This window comes from Lipotes vexillifer, unplaced genomic scaffold, assembly GCF_000442215.2.
Source record: "Lipotes vexillifer unplaced genomic scaffold, Lipotes_vexillifer_v1.1 scaffold31, whole genome shotgun sequence".
Taxonomy (NCBI): Eukaryota; Metazoa; Chordata; class Mammalia; order Artiodactyla; family Lipotidae; genus Lipotes; species Lipotes vexillifer.
The window spans coordinates 579,484-599,936 of NW_006792454.1; positions in this window are offsets into that span (position 1 = coordinate 579,484).

A 20,453-nucleotide genomic window follows, 5' to 3' on the forward strand; every position below is an offset into this window, starting at 1 on the left:
CATGATAACACATTAAAAAAAAATTATCACTTATAAAATGAGGATAGAAGGCAGTATCCTTTGACTAAAAAAATGAAGACTGAGCTTATAATGTTAAACTCAAGTTTCCTGGAGGCAGACTCCTTGGGTTCAAATCTCACATTTCTTTATGTCTATTATTCAGAAATAATAATCTAACTTATTTCCAACTTTGAACAAGTTATCCAACAACTGTTCTATGTCAGTTTCTTCATCTAAAAAATGTGAACATTAATAGTACCTTCCTTAGAGTGTCATTGGGAAGATGAGTTAAAATACGTTAAATACTTAGAATAAAATACTATGCCTGAGACATACTGTTTGCTAGTATATTCTAGATGGTAAATGTTAGTTATTACTTAAAGTTGGCAGGACACATGCCTTGTGTCCTCAAATTAATTTTAACCTTTACAAAAGTTCTAATTTGTCATATGTATCTAGGTGAAAAATAATTACTTTGAGAATATTTGTGAACTCTTCCCATTGCCCTTGTATCTCCCTTGTGAAACAGAGATTATAGCAGAAAACTTCCCTAACATGGGAAAGGAAATAGTCACCCAAGTCCAGGAAGTGCAGAGAGTCCCACACAGGATAAACCCAAGGAGAAACACTCCGAGACACATAGTAATCAAATTGGCAAAAATTAAAGACAAAGAAAAATTACTGAAAGCAGCAAGGGAAAAACAGCAAATAACATGCAAGAGAACTCCAATAAGGTTAACAGCTGATTTCTCATCAGAAACTCTACAAGCCAGAAGGGAGTGGCATGACATATTTAAAGTGATGACAGGGAAGAACCTACATACAAGATTATTCTACCCAGCAAGGATCTCATTCAGATTTGATGGAGCAATCAAAAACTTTACAGATAAGCAAAAGCTAAGAGAATTCAGCACCACTAAACCAGCTCTACAACAAATGCTAAAGGAACTTCTGCAACTGGGAAACACAAGAGAAGAAAAGGACCTACAAAAACAAACACAAAACAATTAAGAAAATGGTAATAGGAACATACATATCGATAATTACCTTAAACATGACGGATTAAATGCTCCAACCAAAAGACACAGGCTCATTGAATGGATACAGAAACAAGACCCATATATATACTGTCTACAAGAGACCCACTTCAGACCTAGGGACACATACAGACTGAAAGTGAGAGGATGGAAAAAGATATTCCATGCAAATGGAAATCAAAAGAAAGCTGGAATAGCAATTCTCATATCAGATAAAATCGACTTTAAAATAAAGAATGTTAAAAGAGACAAGGAAGGACACTACAAAATGAACAAGGGGTCAATCCAAGAAGATATAACAATTATAAATATATATGCACCCAACATACGAGGACCTCAATACATAAGGCAACTGCTAACAACTCTAAAAGAGGAAATCAACAGTAACACAATAACAGTGGGGGACTTTAACACCTCACTTACACCAATGGACAGATCATCCAAACAGAAAATTAATAAGGAAACACAAGCTTTAAATGACACAATAGTCCAGATAGATTTAATTGAAATTTATAGGACATTCCATCCAAAAACAGCAGATTACACTTTCTTCTCAAGTGTGCACCGAACATTCTCCAGGATAGATCACATCTTGGGTCATAAATCAAGCCTCAGTAAATTTAACAAAGTTGAAATCATATCAAGCATCTTTTCTGACCACAACGCTATGAGATTAGAAATCAATTACAGGGGAAAAAACGTAAAAAGCACAAACACATGGAGGCTAAACAATATGTTACTAAATAACCAAGAGATCACTGAAGAAATCAAAGAGGAAATCAAAAAATACCTAAAGAAAAATGACAATGAAAACATGATGATCCAAAACCTATGGGATGCAGCAAAAGCAGTTCTAAGAGGGAAGTTTATAGCAATACAATCCTACTTCAAGAAACAGCAAATATCTCAAATAAACAATCTAACCTCACACCTAAATGAATTAGAAAAAGAAGAACAAAAAAACCCCAAAGTTAGTAGGAGGAAAGAAATAATAAAGATCAGAGCAGAAATAATTGAAATAGAAACAAAGAAAACAATAGCAAAGATCAATAAAATTAAAAGCTGGTTCTTTGAGAAGATAAACAAAATTGATAAACCATTAGCCAGACTCATCAAGAAAAAGAGGGTGAGGACTCAAATCAATAGAATTAGAAATGAAAAAGGAGAAGTAACAACTGACACTGCAGAAATACAAAGCATCCTAGGAGACTATACAAGCAACTCTATGCCAATAAAATGGACAACCTGGAAGAAATGGACAAATTCTTAGGAAGGTAAAACCTCCCAAGACTGAACCAGCAATAAACAGAAAATATGAACAGACCAATCACAAGGAATGTAGTTGAAACTGTGATTAAAAATCTTCCAACAAAACAAAAGTCCAGGACCAGATGGCTTCACAGGTGAATTCTATCAAACATTTAGAGAAGAGCTAACACCCATCCTTCTCAAACTCTTCCAAAAAATTGCAGAGGAAGGAACACTCCCAAACTCATTCTATGAGGCTACCATCACCCTGACACCAAAACCAGACAAAGATGTCACAAAGAAATAAAACTACAGGCCAATATCACCGATGAACATAAATGCAAAAATCCTCAATAAAATACTAGCAAACGAATCCAACAGCCCATTAAAAGGATGATACACCATGATCAAGTGGGATTTATCCCAGGGATGCAAGGATTCTTCAATATATGCATATCAATCAATGTGTTACACCATATTAACAAATTGAAGGAGAAAAACCATATGATCATCTCAATAGATACAGAAAAAGCTTCTGGCAAAATTCAACATCGATTTATGATAAAACTCTCCAGAAAGTGGGATAGAGGGAACCTACCTCAACATAATAAAGGCCAAATACAACAAACCCACAGCAAACATCATTCTCAATGGTGAAAAACTGAAAGAATTTCCTCTAAAATTAGGAACAAGACAAGGATGTCCACTCTCACCACTATTATTCAACATAGTTTTGGAAGTCCTAGCCACAGCAATCAGAGAAGAAAAAGAAATAAAAGGAATACAAATTGGAAAAGAAAAAGTAAAACTATCACTGTTTGCAGATGACATGATACTACTATACATAGAAAATCGTAAAGATACCACCAGAAAACTACTAGAGCTAATCAATGAATTTGGTAAAGTTGCAGGATACAAAATTAATGCACAGAAATCTCTTGGATTCTTATACACTAGTGATGAAAAATCTGAAAGAGAAATTAAGGAAACACTCCCGCTTACCATTGCAACAAAAAGAATCAAATACCTAGGAAAAGGCCTACCTAGGGACACAAAAGACCTGTATGCAGAAAACTATAAGACACTGATGAAAGAAATTAAAGATGATACCAACAGATGGAGAGATATACCATGTTCTTGGATTGGAAGAATCAATATTGTGAAAATGACTATACTACCCAAAGCAATCTACAGATTCAATGCAATCTCTATCAAATTACCAATTTCATTTTTTACAGAACTAGAACAAAATATCTTAAAATTTGTATGGAGACACAAAAGACCCCGAATAGCCAAAGCAGTCTTGAGGGAAAGAAAAGGAGCTGGAGGAATCAGACTCCCTGACTTCAGACTATACTACAAAGCTACAGTAATCAAGACAATATGGTACTGGCACAAAAACAGAAATACAGATCAATGGAATGGGATAGAAAGCCCAGAGATAAACCCACGCACCTATGGTCAACTAATCTATGACATAGGAGGCAAGGATATACAATGGAGAAAAGACAGTCTCTTCAATAAGCTGTATGGGGAAAACTGGACAGCTACATGTAAAAGAATGAAATTATAACACTCCCTAACACTACATAAAAATAAACTCAAAATGGATTAGAGACCTAAATATAAGACCGGACACTATAAAACTCTTAGAGGAAAACATAGGAAGAACACTCTTTGACATAAATCACAGCAAGATCTTTTTTTTTTTTTTTTTTTTTTTTCCTTGCGTTATGCGGGCCTCTCACTGTTGTGGCCTCTCCCATTTGCGGAGCACAGGCTCCGGACGCGCAGGCCCAGCGGCCATGGCTCACGGGCCCAGCCGCTCCGCGGCATGTGGGATCTTCCCGAAACGGGGCACGAACCCTCGTCTCCTGCATCGGCAGGCGGACTCTCAAGCACTGCGCCACCAGGGAAGCCCACAGCAAGATCTTTTTTGATCCACTTCCTAGAGTACTGGAAATAAAAACAAAAATAAACAAATGGGACCTAATGAAACTTCAAAGCTTTGGCAGAGCAAAGGAAACCATAAACAAGGCAAAAAGACAACCTTCAGAATGGGAGAAAATATTTGCAAATGAATCAACGGACAAAGGATTATTCTCCAAAATATATTAACAGCTCACACAGCTCAATATTAAAGAAACAAACAATACAATCCAAAAATGGGCAGAAGACCTAAATAGACATTCCTCCAAAGAAGGCATACAGATGGCCAAGAAGCACATAAAAAGCTGCTCAACATCACTAATTATGAGAGAAATGCAAATCAAAACTACAATGAGGTATCACCTCACACCAGTTAGAATGGGCATCATCAGAAAATCTAGAAACAACAAATGCTGAGAGGGTGTGGAGAAAAGGGAACCCTCTTTCACTGTTGGTGGGAATGTAAATTGATATAGCCGCTATGGAGAACAGTATGGAGGTTCCTTAAAAAAACTAAAAACAGAATTAGCATATGACCCAGCAATCCCATTACTGGGCATATACCCAGAGAAAACCATAATTCAAAAAGACACATGCATCCCAATGTTCACTGCAGCACTATTTACAATAGCCTGGACATGGAAGCAACCTAAACGCCCATCGACAGACAAATGGATAAAGAAGATGTGGTACATATATACAATGGAATATTACTCAGCTGTAAAAAGGAACGAAATTGGGTCATTTGTAGAGACGTGGTTGGATCTAGAGACTGTCACAGAGTGAAGGAAGTCAGAAAGAGAAAAACAAATATCGTACATTAATGCATATATGTGGAACCTAGAAAAATGGTACAGATCAACCAGTTTGCAGGGCAGAAATTGAGACACAGATGTACAGAACAAACGTATGGACACAAAGGGCGGAAAATGGTGGGGGTGGGGCATGGTGGTGTGATAAATTGGGAGACTGGGATTGACATATATACACTAATATGTATAAAATGTATAACTAATGAGAACATGCTGTATAAAAAAAATGGACATATCAATATTTATGCCACATACTTGAATAAATCTCCATCAGTACTCTCTGACACTTTGGTTTTTAACCATATGGGCAAAAATAGTAAATACTGAGTTAAAATAAAGAAACTGCTTTATTTTCTCTACCTTTATGACTCTCTTCTGTTAGAATCTACATTCTTGTTTATTGGCTGATTTTAGCCATGAAGAATAAGAACTAGTGCTTATTTTTTATGGATCCAAAGGCATTGTAGTGACAAAACTCCGGAAGTGTCCCCTTGACCATAATTGGAAACAGTCTCTTAAGACAACCAGTCAAGTGATGTGTAAATAACAAGAACATTATTCAAGCATTTTATACTGTCAGTGTTTTTCTTGGTAAATGTGCTTAAAGTTCTCATTTCATCAAAAGAGACAGGAAATTGTACCATAGACTTGACAACTCCCTTGGGAAATGGAAACTGAATGGTTCTAAGCAGATTCAGAGATAAAGATGGATAATGAGTATAGGGATATTGTCTAGATAATCTTCCTGGAGAACAATTTTCCAAGCAAAGGAAATAAGACTAACAAATATAAGGAATAAAGCTGATGTTAAAAGTATTTCTTTTTACTTAAAATACCATATTTGTTTTCTTTTAGTTTATTATGGAGCATTTATAAGAAATAATGATAAAGCTATTGTTGATTAAGAACATTGAAGGCTGGGCTTCCCTGGTGGCGCAGTGGTTGACAGTCCACCTGCCGATGCAGGGGACACGGGTTCATGGCCCAGTCCAGGAAGATCCCACATGCCGCAGAGCAGCTAGGCCCGTGAGCCATGGCCGCTGAGCCTGCGAGTCCGGAGCCTGTGCTCCACAACGGGAGAGGCCACAACAGTGAGAGGCCCGCGTACTGAAACAAACAAACAAACAAAAAACATTGAAGCCTAAGGTTCCAGTGAGAAATAAAAACGGGAGCTTTAAAAGATTTCTTTGTAAAATATCCAATAATGGCATGATATGTAAATGTTAATTTGTAGACCTAAAAAAATTAATATTTTTAACCTCAAAGAAAAGAATTATTTGGTTGGTTATAGGGAGGTGTTTATCAAGCATTTTTATTTTTTAATTCACTTTTTGCATATTTGGTTGTGTTTAAAAGATAATTTTAGTATATTTCCATCTTGGCTAAGTAAGATTCAGAAATATCTGAACATGTCTGTTACACTGGTAGGATAGGTGTTCCAGAAAACTCTGCAAAAGAATTTCAGAGTATCCATAAAGAAGAACCAAAAGTCAGACACAGTTAATACTGTGAAAAAAAATAATTAAGAGTTGGATGGGGAAACAATTCTAATCATAGCCTGGTGTCTATTAGTCATATATGTTTTCCTGGCCAAACCACCATCTGTCTCCTCTTCTAGTCCCACCTACCACAAAACCTGTAAATCAAGGAAGCACACAAATAAAAATTACCCTGAAAGAACCTGGACACCTAAAGTTATATCAAATAAATATTATTTCTTTGGGACATATCTAACAGATTATAACACGAAGGGAGAAGTATATACTTCCCCACTTTGAAACAGACCACATAAAACTTTGACTCATTGAGGACTTCAGCGTAAAGGGCTGGTGACTAGATGAATACCAACAGGCCCTGGTAGGAAGCAAACTGCATTCCAAAGCAAGACCAAATTTCTGGTGAAGGCATATGAAATACATATTGGAGATTATATACGTACACATACATATAATAACAAGAGCATTGGCGGCCAACTTGGCTGAAGATCAAGCACTTGACGGATATACAGTATCTTTTCTACCTAGTAATTGCTTATATCTATATGTATACATAGACAGATATAGATATATATAGGAGTTTTGCTTCTATTTCACTCGGATTGTTAAGATACATGTTACGCCCTGGGACCTGGAGAAATAGGAAGTACAGTACCAGTGGACTGCATTTGACCCTATTTTATTTGAGAGGTGAGAACTGGAAATTAATTAAATGATTTTCCTGAAATACTTTGTGATTCTCTGGGTATCATCAGGAGACCTTTAAGGTATTAGAGAAGGTGTGACAGAGTATGGATCCTGGCAAACCCAAGGTCAGGTACAACATCAAGAACTCTCATCAGTGTCCCACCAACTCCAAACTTCCAGTTTCAATGATAGAAGTGTCCTGCAGCAGAAGATGGGACTCCTCATCATGGATGTAAACCAGGGGTTAGCAACGTTTTCCTGTAAAAAGCCATATAGTAAGTATTTTCAGCTCGGGCCATGTGGTTTCCTCTGCCATTGTAGCATAATAGTAGCTATAGACAATATGCAGCTTTGCTATGATGAAACTTTATTTACAAAATTGGTGGTGCATTATTTGCCAACTTCTGAGTTAACCCCACACCTGGCACCGGATCTGGAGAAGCTGGAGAAGGATCCAGCAGGGACTGCTAGTGCTGAGACCCCAGGTGTTATCCCACGCCAATCAGGTGACAATAAGCAAACATGTGCATGGGTTGCAACAGCACTTCATGCCTCTCTCCAATCCTTGAGCTTAAAAAAATTCAAAGTGGCTGTTGTCCACTTTTACAAGTAATGAAGGGTACTGAAAATAGGAAATATGTAGATAAACATAAAATACAAGTTTTCTTTTTTTTCCAACATATATTGAGATGATCTTATAGTTCTCCTCTCATAGTCTGTTAATATAGTGAATTATATTAAGTTTTAAGTGCTTCTGTTTTATTCTTTTGAAGAGATAAACTATATTTACTGATATTCAAACCTTAAACCAAACTTGCATTTCCAGCCCTTTATTAGTCAAGCTGTATCACCCTTTTTAATATTGCTAGATTCAATATTCTAATATTTTGTGAGATTTTTATATTAATTTTCATAAAGGATATGAATCTATAGGGTTTTTTAAATAATGTCTTTGTTAAGTTCTCATATCACAGTAATACTGGCTTGAGAATATTTTGGGAAACAGTTCCTCTTCTTCTACTTCTTGAAAGTGCTTGTGTAATTATTTCTTCCTTAAGTGTTTAATAAATTTACCACTGATGCCATCTAGACATGGAGTTATCTTTGTAGGAATACTTTGGATTACTAATTCAATTACTTTAATAGATATAGAAAAATTTTTAATTTGTATTTCTTCTTGAATAAGCATTGGTTAGTTTGTGTCATTCAAGGAATTTATCCATTTCATCTAATTGGTCACATTTATTTGTATAAAGTTATTGACAATACTTCCCTACTATCCATTTATTATCTATGAAATCTGTAACAATATGATCTTTCTCATTACTGACATTTGTAATTTGTGCTCTCTCTTTCTCTTTCTCACTCTCTCCCTGTAAGTCTCACTAAGAGTTTATTAGTTTCATTAATTTTCCACAAGTCCAACTTTTGACTCTTTTAATCTCTATTTTACTTCTCTTTCACTGATAGCTACTCTTACCTTTAACATTGGTTTCCATCTACACATTTCAAATTTAATTTACTCTTTTAAAAATATCTCTCTAAAGTAGAAGCTTAAATTATTGATTTTAAATTGTATTCCTTTCTATATGAGAATTTATACATACAAAATTTCCTCAAAAAACTGCTTTAGCTCCATCCCACTAATTTTGGTATTTTGTGGTTTTTTCTTCTTTTGCTTTGAAATACTTTCCCATCATCTTTGTGATTTCTTCTTGATTCATTAATTGCTTATTTTTTCTTAAATTTCCAACTATTTGAGAATTGTGGTAGGCTGAATAATGGCCCACCCAAAGAGATCTGCATCCCTGGAAACAGAGAATATTGCCTTAATTGGCAAAATGGACTTGGTGGATATAATTAATTTAAGAATCTTTAGATAGAGAGATTATCCTGGATTACCTGGGTAAATCCTAAATTTAATTCCAAATGTCATTGTAAGATGGAGGCAAAGGGAGACTGGACTACAGAAGGGGGTAAGGCAACATGATGACAGAAGCAGAGATTGGAATGATGTGGCCCCAAGCCAAGGCATACTTAGCAGCCACCAGAAGCTCAAAAAGGCAAGGAGTAGCTTCTCTCTCAGGGTTTCCAGAAGAAATCAACCCTGTCAACACATTGATTTTAGCCCCATAAAACTCATGCTACACTTCTAGCCTCCAGAACTGTATATACAAAATATACAGAATAAAAGCTGTATTTTAAGCAAATTTTGTGATAATTTGTTACAGTATCAATAGAAAATTAATACTAGAATTTTACCACATATCTTTCAGCTATTTATTTCTAACCTGCGTCTGTGTTTACTCAAAAAACATACTCTGAAAAATTTCGATCTTTTAAAATGTATTGAGACATTTTATTACCAGGGATATGATTTATTTTGGTGAATGTATAAATCAATATCACATGATACAGAATTTATATCAGTTAATTGGGTGACTGCTTCCAAGATTTTCTCCTTCCCTTTGTTTTTTTTTCCATTTTATTATGATATGCCTGGGGGTGGTTTTCTTTATATTTAGTGTGCTTAGGGTTAGCTAAGCCTCTTAGATCTCTAAATCAATGGGTTTTTAAATAATATTGGAGAAATTTTCACCTACTATATCTTCAAATATTGTCTACACTTGATTCTCACTCTCTTCCTTTTGGGACCCCAATTGTATGTATATTAGACTATTTGATATGTTTCTGCAGGTCTCTGAGGCTTTAATCAACTTTCATCAATCCTTTTAACTATGTATTCTTCATTTTGTACAATGTCTACTGATGTTTTCAAGTTCACGTACTCTGACTTCTGCCATCAGAAGTGCTCACTTCTATAGGAATTTTTCCATTAAATTATTTAATCAACTTATAATTTATTTTGCTTTCAGGTCTAGAGAAAGAAACACATTCATAAATGTTTTATTTTCTTAGATGATTAGCTGATTATCTCAAGATAATTTATTGAATTAGATAATGATTTTCAAATACTGCTCCACAAAAATGTAGATGCCCCTTGCCTTTTCCTAGAGAGTCTACACATTGCTTCCATATTAATCTTTCAAATGTACATTACTGATCATGTCACTCCCTTCCCAAAAATCTTAAAAACTGTTGTAAACAAAACTTATTTCCCAGAGTCCTCCAAGATGGTGGAGGAGTATGATGTGGAGATCACCTTCCTCCCCCACAAATGCACCAGAAATACATCTACATGTGGAACAATTCCTACAGATCACCTACTGAATGCTGGCAGAAGACCTCAGACTTCCCAAAAATATATATTTCTTTTCTTTTTCTCTTTTTGTGAGTGTGTATGCATATGCTTCTTTCTGTGATTTTGTCTGTAGAGCTTTGCTTTCACCATTTGTCCTAGGGTTCTGTCTGTTTTTTTTTTTCTTTTTAATAGTTTTTAGCTCTTCTTATCATTGGTGGATTTGTTTTTTGGTTTGATTGCTCCTTCTGTCGTTCTATTATTTTCTTTTTTTAAACTACCTTCTATTTTTAATAATTTAAAATTTTTTCTATTTTAACAACTTCATTTCATTTTATTATTTTTTCTTTCTTTCTTTCTCCCTTTTCTTCTGAGCTGTGTGGCTGACAGGGTCTTCGTGCTCCGCTGGGTTTCAGGCCAGTTCCTCTGAGGTGGGAGAGCCAAGTTCAGGACACTGGTCCACCAAAGACTTCCAAGCTCCAAGTAATATCAAATGGTGAAGGCTCTCCCACATATCTCCATCTCAATGCTAAGACCCAGCTCCACTCAACAACCAAAAAGCTACAGTGCTGGACACCCTATGTCAAACAATGGGCAGGACAGGAACACAACCACACCCACTAGCAGAGAGGCTGCTTTAAATCATAATAAGGTCACAGACACCCCAAAACACACCACCAGACGCAGTCCTGCCTACCAGAAAAAAAGATCCAGTCTCAACCACCAGAACACAGGCACCAGTCCCCTCCACCAGGAAGCCTACACAACCCACTGAACCAACCTTACCCACTGGGGGCAGACACCAAAAACAACGGGAACTATGAACCTGCAGCCTGCGAAAAGGAGACCCCAAACACAGTAAGTTAAGCAAAATGAGAAGACAGAGAAACACAGACTAGATGAAGGGGAAAGGTAAAAACCCACCAGACCAAACAAATGAAGAGGAAATAGCCAGTTTACCTGAAAAAGAATTCAGGGTAATGATAGTAAAGATGATCCAAAATCTTGGACATAGAATGGAGAAAATACAAGAAACGTTAAACAAGGACCAGGAAGAACTACAGAGCAAACAAACAATGACAAGCAACACAATAAACACAATTAAAAATTCTACAGAAGGAATCAATAGCAGAATAACTGAGGCAGAAGAACGGAAACGTGACCTGGAAGATAAAAGAGTGGAAATAACTACCACAGAGCAGGATAAAGAAAAAAGAATGAAAAGAACTGAGTACAGCCTCAGAGACCTCTGGGATAACATTAAAGGCACCAACATTTGAAATATAGTTCTCAGAAGAAGAGGAGAAAAAGAAAGGGACTGAGGAAATATATGAAGAGATTATAGTTGAAAACTTGAAATAAGTTGAAATAAATCAGAAATAAGTTGAAATAAGTCAGTCAAGTCCAGGAAGCACAGAGCGTCCCATACAGGATAAATGCAAGGAAAAACACACCAAGACACATATTAATCAAACTATCAAAAATTAAATGCAAAGAAAAAATATTAAAAGAAACAAGGGGAAAAACAACAAATAACATACAAGGGAATCCCCATAAGGTTAACAGCTGATCTTTCAGCAGAAACTTCAAGCCAGAAAGGAGTGGCAGGACATATTTAAAATGATGAAAGGGAAAAACCTACAACCAAGATTACTCTACCCAGCAAGGATCTAATTCAGATTCAATAGAGAAATTAAAACCTTTAGAGACAAACAAAAGCTAAGAGAATTCAGCACCACCAAACCAGCTTTACGACAAATGCTAAAGGAACTTCTCTAGGGAGGAAACACAAGAGAAGGAAAAGACCTACAATAACAAACCCAAAACAATTAAGAAAATGGCAATAGGAACATACATATCGATAACTGCCTTAAATGTAAATGGATTAAATGTCCCAACCAAAAGACACAGACTGGCTGAATGGCTACAAAAACAAGACCCGGGGCTTCCCTGGTAGCGCAGTGGTTGAGAGTCTGCCTGCCGATGCAGGGGACACGGGGTCGTGACCCGGTCTGGGAAGATCCCACATGCTGCGGAGCAGCTGGGCAAGTGAGCCATGGCCACTGAGTCTGCGTGTCCGGAGCCTGTGCTCCGCAACGGGAGAGGCCACAGCAGTGAGAGGCCCGTGTATCGCAAAAAAAAAAAAACAAGACCCGTATATATGCTGTCTACAAGAGACCCACTTCAGACCTAGCGATACATACAGATTGAGTGTGAGGAGATGGAAAAAGATATTCCATGCAAATGGAAATCAAAAGAAAGCTGGAGCAGCAATTCTCATATCAGACAAAATACATTTTAAAATAAAGACTATTACAAGAGACAAAGAAGGACACTACATAATGATCAAAGGATCAATCCAAGAAGAAGATAAAACAATTGTAAATATTTATGCACCCAACACAGGAGCACGTCAATACATAAGGCAAATGCTAACAGCCATAAAAGGGGAAATCGACAGTAACACAAAAATAGTAGGGGACTTTAACACCCCACTTCTACCAATGGACAGATCATCCAAAATGAAAATAAATAAGGAAACACCAGCTTTAAATGATACATTGAACAAGATGGATTTAATTGGTATTTATAGGGTATTCCATCCAAAAACAACAGAATACACTTTCTTCTCAAGTGCTCTTGGGTCAAAAATCAAGACTTGGTACATTTTAGAAAACTGAAATCGTATCAGGTATCTTTTCCAACCATAACATGATGAGACTAGATATCAATTACAGGAAAAAAAAAATATGTAAAAAATACAAACACATGGAGGCTAAACAATACGCTACTAAATGACCAAGAGATCACTAAAGAAATCAAAGAGGAAATCAAAAAATACCTAGAAACATATGTAAATGAAAACACGACGAACGAAAACCTATGGGATGCAGCAAAAGCAGTTCTAAGAGGGAAGTTTATAGCAATACAATCCTACCTCAAGGAACAAGAAACATCTCAAATAAACAACCTAACCTTACACCTAAAGCAATTAGAGAAAGAAGAACAAGAAAACCCCAAAGTTAGCAGAAGGAGAGAAAACATAAAGATCAGATAAGAAATAAATGAAAAAGAAATGAAGGAAACGATAGCAAAGATCAATAAAACTAAAAGTTGGTTCTTTGAGAAGATAAACAAAATTGATAGACCATTAGCCAGACATATCAAGAATAAAAGGGAGAAGATTAAAATCAATAGAATTAGAAATGAAAAAGTAACATCTGACAGTGCAGAAATACAAAGGATCATGAGAGATTACTACAAGAAACTATATGCCAATAAAACGGACAACCTGGAAGAAATGGACAAATTCTTAGAAAAGCACCACCTTCTGAGACGGAACCAGGAACATATAGAAAATATAAACAGACCAATCACAAGCACTGAAAATGAGACCGTGATTACAAATGTTTCAACAAACAAAAGCCAAGGACCACTTGGCTTCACAGGCGAATTCTATCAAACATTTAGAGAAGAGCTAACACCTATCCTTCTCAAAATCTTCCAAAATATAGCAGAGGGAGGAACACTCCCAAACTCATTCTATGAGGCCACCATCACCCTGATACTAAAACCAGACAAAGATGTTACAAAGAAAGAAAACTACAGGCCAATATCACTGATGAACACAGATGCAAAAGTCCTCAGCAAAATACTAGCAAACAGAATCCAACAGCACATTAAAAGGATCATACACCATGATCAAGTGGGGTTTATCCCAGGAATGCAAGGATTCTTCAATATATGCCTATCAATTAATGTGATAAACCATATTAACAAGCTGAAGGAGAAAAAACATATGATCATTTCAATAGATACAGAAAACGCTTTCAACAAAATTCAACAATGATTTATGATAAAAACCCTCCAGAAAGTAGGCATAAAGGGAACTTACCTCAACATAATAAAGGCCATATATGACAAACCCACAGCCAACAGCGTTCTCAATGGTGAAACCATTTGGTCTAAGATCAGGAACAAGACAAGGTTGTCCACTCTCACCACTATTACTCAACACAGTTTTGGAAGTTTCAGCCACAGCAATCAGAGAAGAAAAAGAAATAAAAGGAATCAAATCAGAAAAGAAGAAGTAAATCTTTCACTGTTTGCAGATGACATGATACTATACATAGAGAATTCTAAAGATGCTACCAGAAAACTACTAAAGCTAATCAATGAATCTGGCAAGTAGCAGGATACAAAATTAATGCACAAAAATCTCTTGCCTTCCTATACACTAAGGATGAAAAAATCTGAAAGAGAAATTAAGGAAACACTCCCATTTACCATTACAAGAAAAAGAATAAAATATCTAAGAATAAACCTACCTAGGAACACAAAAGACCTGTATGCAGAAAATTATAAGACACTGATGAAAGAAATTAAAGATGATACAAACAGATGGAGCGATATACCATGTTCCAAGATTGGAAGAATCAACATTGTGAAAATGAGTATACTACCGAAAGCAATCTACAGATTCAATGCAATCCCTATCAAACTACCAATGGCATCTTTCACAGAACTAGAACAAAAAATTTCACAATGTGTATGGAAATGCAAAAGACCCCGAATAGCCAATGCAACCTTGAGAAAGAAAAACAGAGGTAGAGGAATCAGGCTCCTGGACTTCAGACTATACTACAAAGGTACATTAATCAATACAGTATGGTACTGGCACAAAAACAGAAATAGAGATCAATGGAACAGGATAGAAAGCCCAGAGATAAACCCACGCACATATGGTCACCCTATTTTTTATTTTATTTTATTTTTTTTTTGCGGTACGTGGGCCTCTCACTGTTGTGGCCTCTCCCGTTGCGGAGCACACGCTCCTGACGCAGAGGCTCAGCGGCCATGGCTCACGGGCCCAGCCGCTCCACGTCATGTGGGATCTTCCCGGACTGGGGCACGACCCCGTGTCTCCTGCATCGGCAGGCGGACTCTCAACCACTGCGCCACCAGGGAAGCCCTGGTCACCTTATTTTTGATAAAGGAGGCAAGAATATACACTGGAGAAAAGCCAGCCTCTTCAATAAGTGGTGCTGGCAAAACTGGACAGCTACATGTAAAAGAATGAAATTAGAACACTCCCTAACACCATACACAAAAGTAAACTCAAAGTGGATTAAAGACCTAAATGTAAGGCCAGACACTATAAAACTCTTAGAGGAAAACATAGGCAGAACACTCTATGACACAAATCACAGCAATATCCTTTATGACCCACGTCCTAGAGAAATGGAAATAAAAACAAAAATAAACAAATGGGACCTAATGAAACTTAAAAGCTTTTGCACAGCAAAGGAAACCATAAACAAGATGAAAAAATAACCCACAGAATGAGAGAAAATATTTGCAAATGGAACAACTGACCAAGGATTAATATCCAAAATTTACAAGCAGCTCATGCAGATCAATATCAAAGAAACAAACAACCAAACCTAAAAATGGGAAGAAGACCTAAACAGACATTTCTCCGAGGAAGATATACAGATTGCCAACAAACACATGAAAGGATGCTCAACATCACTAATCATTAGAGAAATGCAAATCAAAACTGCAATGCAGGATCACCTCACTCCAGTCAGAATGGCCATTGTAAAAAAATCTACAAACAATAAATGCTGGAAAGGGTGTGGAGAAAAGGGAATCCTCTTGCACTGTTGGAGGGAATGTAAATTGATAGAGCCACTATGGAAAACAGTATGGAGGTTCCTTAAAATCTAAAAATAGAACTACCACATGACCCAGGAATCCCACTACTGGGCACATACCCTGAGAAAACCATAATTCAAAAAGAGACATATACCACAATGTTCATTGCAGCTCTATTTACAATAGCCAGGACATGGAAGCAACCTAAGTGTCCATCGACAGATGAAAGGATAAAGAAGATGTGGCACTTATATACAATGGAATATTACTCGGCCATAAAAAGAAACAAAACTGAGATATTTGTAGTGAAGTGGATGGACCTTGAGTCTGTCATACAGAATGAAGTAAGTCAGAAAGAGAAAAACAAATACCATATGCTAACGCATATATATGGAATCTAAAAAAAAAAGAATGGTTCTGAAGAACCTAGAGGCTGGACCAGAATAAAGACACAGACATAGGGAATGGACTTGAAGACACAGGGAGAGGGAAGGGTAACCTGGGACAAAGTGAGAGAGTGGCATGGACATATATACACTATCAAATGTAAAATAACTAGTGGGAAGCAGCCGCATAGCACAGGGAGATCAGCTGGGTGCTTTGTGCCCACCTAGAGGGGTGGGAGAGGGAGGGTGGGAGGGAGACGCAAGAGGGAGGAGATATGGGGATATATGTATCTGTACAGCTGATTCACTTTGTTATACAGCAGAAACTAACACACCATTTTAAAGCAATTATACTCCAATAAAGTTTTGTTGTTTTTTTTTTAAAGCCCATTTCCTAGTTTGAGCACTGAGTGCTGTTCATCTAGCAGGGTAAACAGTAATTACAATCCCCAGGGCAAAGTACTATAATGAGTATGTAATAATATGGTGTCCTTTGCTTTCTTCTATAATCAAGGAAATTTTGTTTGGCTAAGAAAAACTGAGGTTTTGGCGGGGGGGGTTGGGTTTTTTTTAATGAAGTCAACTTAATTTTATATGCTTAGCAATTTTTCCTAAATATATCTTAGTAAATGTTATTTTTATCATTAGCTCAGCCCTAACCTTTGGAAACCTATTCTCACATAAAATACTTACACATTATCATTTGTCTCAAGCTCTGCTTTGAAGGAAATCCAGACTAAGTAAACAGAACAAAACCACCACTGGTAATGAGCCTATCATTTACTGTCATCACATACTAAAGGAAATACAGCCCAAATAATGTTATGGAATATGACCTCATTAGATTAGCATTGTTTTCCTAAAGAAAGAGGACGAGAAAGAGGAAGAAAGAAGTAAGTTCTTTCTCCCTACCCATATATAATTCTCAAGAAACCTAAAGTTTGGTGGAGGTAAAAATCTACTATAAAAAGAGTTTAAATATACAAATAATTTAAAATATATAATATTAACTGTATAGAAAAACCAAGTGTGTAAGTACTGCAAACATATTCAGGGAAAAGAGGAACTGGCAGGAATCATACTGAAGAAGGCTTTATGACAAAGGAATGGACGTGACCTAATGAATTGGTAGCGTTTATGTAAGTAGGGAAGAGAATGGGAGTTATTCTGGGAATGAGGTTCAGAATGGGAAAACAGAAGCATTTTGTGCAAAGGTGAAGAAATGAATGTACATACATCATGGATATAGAGTAGGATTGAGTCAGATAAATGGGAACATTCGTTTGTGCTTCATTCCTGTCCTTTTATAAGCAATTTGTTATTTCTCCCACTTCCCTTCACAAGCTATGGACAACGCATGTTACATTCTCAAATATTGTTCTTCTATCTGTTTCTGGGTTCTTGACTTTGGCTCCCCATTAAGACCTCCTTCTTCGGTTACTGTACCTGGCTTCTCTCTAGGATTCATATATTTTCCTCATTTTAGCATCTGTGAGGTTTTGTTCTATCCACTGCTAACTGTGAATTTCTACTGGCTGAGCCAAGTCTGTCCCTTCCTCAGACAAGAGGGGACAGAGTTAGATATATAGTGTGGAACAAATGTGTAGAGGGTCTCTAAGGTAAATCAGAAGAATTTGGGCATTATCCTTCAAGGATTGATTCAGTTTCTTATGAGAAAATTCATGAGGCTTTTTCCAATTCAATTATCAAACTCAACTCCTTCTTTTACAGAATGACTTCTTAAAGATTTCACAGATAATAAAAATTATTAGAGATGCCCAAGGCAGGAATAGGAATAAAGAGATTTAAGACCTACTTTTTTCTTTAATTTTTTTTTTTTTTTTTTTTTTTTGCGGTACGCGGGCCTCTCATTGCTGTGGCCTCTCCCGTTGCGGAGCACAGGCTCCGGACGCGCAGGCTCAGCGGCCATGGCTCACGGGCCCAGCCGCTCCGTGGCATGTGGGATCTTCCCGGACCGGGGCACGAACCCGTGTCCCCTGCATCGGCAGGCACGCTCTCAACCACTGCGCCACTAGGGAAGCCCTAAGACCTACTTTTAAGGAAGAATAAACACAGATTAGTAAACAATTAAAGGTAGGTGATAAGGGAAACTGAAAACATTATGATTCCTAGCTTTCTAAATTTGGGCAAGTAGATATCCTGAAAAGGGAAAGTAAGAGAATAAAACATTGAGCTCTGCACACCAACCTTTAGCATACATCTGTTTGGTAACACTGTTTTGCTGGCCTTCTTTGTCATTTGTGATCTCTGAATCTACTCACTCTTGATCCTGAGTGTTCTGTAATTATAGCATTTGGTTAAAGGCACGGATTCTGGAGTCAGCCTAGGTGAAAATCCTGATTTCACATTTTTTAATTGTTTGACCTTCACCAAGATGCTTAATTTCTTTGTGCCTCAGTTTTTTCTTATCAGAAAAGTAGTTATGATAATTATACCCAACTCATAAGGTCGTTGTGAGGAATAAAAGACTTTCCACACAGAAAATACTTGAACCAGTGCCTGGCCCACCAGAAACACTCAGTAAGTGTTAACTATTAGCACCGAGATTTCAAAAAACAAAAAAAATTTCTTTGCCAACCCCAATCCTACAAAACCCAACCTAGTTAAATTGGTACCAGTCACCTCGTCTGACAAGAGGATTAAAATAGATGGATTGAAGAGGACACAAGACTTTTTTTGATTATTTTGATTACCTTGAATTAGTTAACATTTTTAACATACAAGGGTCTGTACCTTCAGGAATTTTAAAGGTGACTTTCCAGCATTAATTCTTTATAACAGAATGCACTGATTATCTTCTAGGCGATAACACAGCAGTAGGGCTGCCTGGTTGCCAACTCTACAGAGCAGCCCTGAGAAGGACCACACAGTAAGCCATGCTGGGCATAGGCTGTGGAGCTAAACAAGGAAGCCTGGCGATGGATTTGTAAAAAGATGAGGACACATCATCTCCTTATTTATACATGGCACCTTTTATCCAAATAATGTCAGCAAGAACAGAACTCCTTTTTTCTCTTGCTTAACATGATCTACATGTAAAATAGGCTAAGTAGGCCTCATTTTCTTCAAGAACCATCGGTTCATTGGAATTAGAACCATTGTTTAAGTTAAAAAAAAATACCAATTTGAACGTGTTTTTCCTGCATTGAAAGCTTGAATTATTCATTTCATATTTGGATTCTTCCGAATCTTTTCTTAGTGTAACTTTTAGAATATGAATTTATAACTGAATATTGAGATGTGAACCCATGATATCAGAAATATTAACTAATCAATGTAAGCAAGAAGTGCCAATTGCCAATCATCACAAGACAGGTACAAAGAAATGTGAGGTTACTGTTGTTTTTATCTTCTTTTTAAATTGTTTCATAAACAATATGTGAATGTGCTAAAAATCCTTTAAAAGTGTTTTGTAAGAAGATATTCCAATGTGGAGGATATAGCTAGAATATATCTCTTGAAAGTAAGAATTTCATACAGCTCAGGGACCATCCTGTCACAGTTTGCATCAATTTTGCTCCCTTATATAGGCTCACTTCTTTCTGAATTTGCTAGAAGGTATGTCAGCACAACAGAAAAAAATAAAAAGGAGGAAGCAGTTATTTATAATCCCCATTGCCTTCTCAGGAGAATAGATCCCAATAATTTGAAGTTCCATTGTCTCCTGGGAGTGCAATGGGTGAAGTGATGCAAGATTTGAGGGGCAGAGGTGAGGCAATATATAGATAATTTACATACATTATAGATTTACATTAAAAAAGACCTAGAAATATGAAACTAGGCACCTCCCCCACAAAAAAAAATTAAAGATGCAAGCCTTTGAGCACAACAAAAATATTTAACGGTGATATCCTCAAGTACGTAAACTATCTTCTTTATCTCCCTCCCCCAAACTTCTGTAAAATAGGAAGCAATCACTTATGCTTTTGTGGATTGGATTTACAACAATGCACTTGTCCTTCATGAAGATCAATGTGAAA